The following is a 3811-nucleotide window of genomic DNA, read 5'->3' on the forward strand; positions in this document are numbered from 1 at the left end:
ATACTCGAGAAAATGCTGGGGAAACAGCTAAGCCGGTACCGTAGGGGTTATCGCACCAGACCGGTATTCTGGAGGTCGGAGGTTCAGATCCCACCCGGCAGGCATTTTTTCACCACTTTCTTTTCGACTAAAAAAAATCTTTATCTCTTTCTATGACCCACCACAACCTCCGCTTTGCTTTCCGAGGTTTTCTTGACTGCTAACCCTTATTTTCTGTCTTATTTCATGGAGCCCCTCATTTCCTATTTTCTGATTAGCTACAAGCTTAGCGAGGGCCTCTTTTCTGGCAGTCTTGGTGCCAAAGCGAGCTTAGGGTTCAACGCTGGTCGACCACTCTCGACATGTCGTAGACTCTCGAGTCACGGCCCGGGGGTTAAAAAGAAGGTCCCCTTCACCCCGAGTAGTCCAAGTGGCGCTGGCTACCCCCCCCCCCCAAGTGCAGGAAACCAAAATACCTTAAATAAATACCCGAGAAAGTGCTGGGGAAAGAGCCCCGCAGGTAGCGTAGTGGTTATCGCACCAGACCGGTATTCAGCAGGTCGTGGGTATGTATCCCCCCGGCGGGCATTTTGTCACCACTTTCTTTCCGACTAAAAAAATTCTTCATCTCTTTCTATGTCCTACCACAACTTCCCCTTTGCTTTCAGGTGTTTTCTTGACTGCCAACCCTTATTTTCTGTCTTATTTCACGGAGCCCCTCATTTCCTATTTTCCCATTCGCTACAAGCTTAGCGAGGGCCTCTGTTCTGGCCGTCTTGGTGCCAAAGGGAGCTGAAGAGGGTTTAATGCTGGTCGACCACTCTCGACATGTAGTAGACTCTTGAGTCACGGCCCGGGGTTTAAAATGAAGGTCCCCTTCACCCCGAGTAGTCCGAGTGGCACTGGCTACCACCCCCAAGTGCAGCGAACAAAAATACCTTAACATAAATACCCGAGATAGTGCTGGGGAAACAGCCCCGCCGGTAGCGTAGTGGTTATCGCACCAGACCGGTATTCTGGAGGTCGTGGGTTCGGATCCCACCCGGCGGACATTTTTTCACCACTTTCTTTTCGACTGAAAAAATTCTTTATCACTTTCTGTGACCCACCACAACCTCCCCTTTGCTTTCCGAGGTTTTCTTGACGGCCAACCCTTATTTTCTGTGTTATTTCCCGGAGCCCCGCATTTCCTACTCTCTGATTAACCAAATAGGCGCTTACAAGACCTAGCAACGCCCCCCCCCCCTGAATGTGCGAACAACTTGTGTATGGTGAAGAAGGTCTGAGCAGCCTTCTTATAAAGCGTTTTAGAAATTCATGGGAATACAATAAAGATCTTGATTATCACGTTAGTGCCTTCAAGGGTGCTACAAAAATTATCCTAGGGAAAAATTAAAAAAGAGCTGCTAATGGGGCCAAGAGGACTCACCTGCTTTCCATGCCTAGTTTTAAGGTGCTTGCAACCCTTTTCCATATGTGAAAGCATTTTCGCCCAAATTCAATCGAATCATTCTTGAAAGCCCATTTAAAGAACGTTGCAATATTCCTCAAAGCCAACGCATATTGTTTAATACTTGTGGCCATAGACTTTCCCAAGCTGACATGTCAAATATTTTATGTAATACCTTTGAAAAAGCGTAGCATATAGGTTCGGAAGCAAACTTCCACTTGTTTTTTAAAATTCGCATTAGTTAAATCTGGGTCATTTCAGAAAAAGCGCGCTAATTGTATGCCCTTTTATGGCTTTACAGCACGTTCAGGAAAGCAACATTGTGCTTGGAGTATTAGGGCACGAGATTTGCATGAGTTATTAAAGTACTCCTGTTGCATGTCTTGCCATTACGTTGTATTATTTTGTTCTACCAGAAAATATGAGAATAAAACAATACTGACACCGCATTCGAAGATTATCAATCAGGCACGTAGACGTGAAAAAGGGGTAACAGATCTCCCAGTGACTGTGTGAGCATTGGTATCTCTCAGAGGAATGTTCGCGTTACTGGCTGGTAAGAATGTGTTCCTAACAGCGAGAGCCGTTCAACCAGTTCCGTATATAGCATAACAAACTTACGTATAATACATTATATTGCATAACAAGTTTACCAAGAATTATTAATCATATTAGTGGAAAAGCGCGGAGTACAGGAACTATATAATTTATACCTATCCTTCTAACCGCATTTGTCCTCCTTACTGGGTGATTGAAGCACTGGCGCATTTTTTAGGAACACACCGTAAGTATTACAGCTTTGAAATGCCCACTCAACTACATTACACAAAATTTACAATCCAATATCTAGGCACGGGTGATTGCGGTAAAACATTCTTGTCCACACAGAAATGTTTGTACGTGTTTGTTTTGGTAGCAAACGCGTTTAGATATAAGCACGAATTTGTTTATACCTATAATGTGGATAAACAACTTGGTCAATGATGTTGCTTTGATTCTGGCAAATATCTAAGAAGGTCGTTTTGGAATGCATTGGAATAGTAGGGGACAAAAACATCTTTGTGAAAAACAAGTATGCCTAAACCATTTTTCGATATAAACACCTATAGCACTGAGATGGCTAACGCGAAAATACCAGGAACACATGACATAAAAGCGGGTCAAGCGATTGGGAAGGAAGCAGAATTCAAGAACATCGATTTAGCAAACATGTTCCAACGTCTTCACGCATATGTGCGTTCTCACACATCACGAAATATCGATTACGCAGTTCCTCCACGTCTAGTGATTACCAACGCAATGCCAATGACCCTCCGTGCATTGACGCTGTCGGCTGAGTTCTATATTTCAGACAACGCTACGATGTGCTCTTTGCGGCGATTCATGTCCACAGAAAATCCTCTCACCATCCCAGCTTTCGCCTCCTCGCTTTATCCTTTGTGTGAATGCTTCCACGAGACAGACCGTCCGTCACATAACACGACGGCACTAATCAGAAGAGGGGCAATCCGTCTTTTTAAACCGAACTTCGTCGCCTCTCAAACAGCATGCGACAAACCGCGAGTCACGCGCGTCTTAAGAGAGAAGAGTCCTGGAAAACAATGGAGCCTATAAACCTTTAGAGGAGTACCTAACACCATAAACACATTTCCTTGTGACAAAAACTCCAACAAGGGCTCACTGGGCCAACAGCGTTCCGTCGAGACCAAAAATCAGTGTTGTACAGAACGGCGTTCCAAGGAATAGCGTTACTTGGAATTTCTTTTTGGAGGAACAGAGCAACGCCACCAGTCCACTAAGAGTCCCTGGAACTGTAACGGTAACTCGTTAGGTTTATAGAGGAACGGCAGGAACGGCGTTCCTTCTGCAAACGTTACGTCGCTACGATTTCGATGTTTTTGATCCCAGGGCTGTAGTACAAAACCCCGAAGTCGCTACTCTGTTTCTCTTCCTATAGGCTGGACAAACTGCCCACCCTTCAGCGGAACGTGCTTCCTGGAATGTCAAAGGCAGAACAATAACCAAGCAGCGCGCCACAACTTGCGTTTGCTTTCATGCCGGTTGGGTTACGTGGCGATTAACTGGCGAATAGCACCGCTGAATGAATGCTTTTCACCTTTTATAGTTGTCTGGGGAGGCCAGGCTGTGCGTCGGGCCGATAAAATTGTTCCCTGCTCTCTAAAGGGCCCCTAATTTTGAGCGGTACTGCAGGTACCTTGTGAAACCACCATATTTGAATGACGTACGGGATGATTACCGCATTAGGGCCCGCGAGGCGTGAGTGCGTTGTTGTCGGAAGAGTTGAGCTCGCTGTGAGGGCATTTTTCTGGTTCTGGGAGTAATGGGCGCGCCGCAGTGTCTTAGGATGTTCTACTAATCGAA

The 3811-nt window shown here is 45.6% G+C and overlaps 1 non-coding gene across 1 annotated transcript; it reads left to right on the top strand.

Moving 5' to 3' along the window:
* The first annotated feature begins 956 nt into the window (after positions 1-956).
* On the top strand, positions 957-1029 carry Trnat-ggu (transfer RNA threonine (anticodon GGU)). Its single transcript has one exon. It is a non-coding gene; the product is annotated as a tRNA-Thr (tRNA).
* Positions 1030-3811: the final 2782 nt, after the last annotated feature.

Source organism: Haemaphysalis longicornis, unplaced genomic scaffold (genome assembly GCF_048455015.1).
Source record: "Haemaphysalis longicornis isolate Haplotype H1 unplaced genomic scaffold, Haemaphysalis longicornis Haplotype H1 scaffold_11, whole genome shotgun sequence".
NCBI classification, from domain to species: domain Eukaryota; kingdom Metazoa; phylum Arthropoda; class Arachnida; order Ixodida; family Ixodidae; genus Haemaphysalis; species Haemaphysalis longicornis.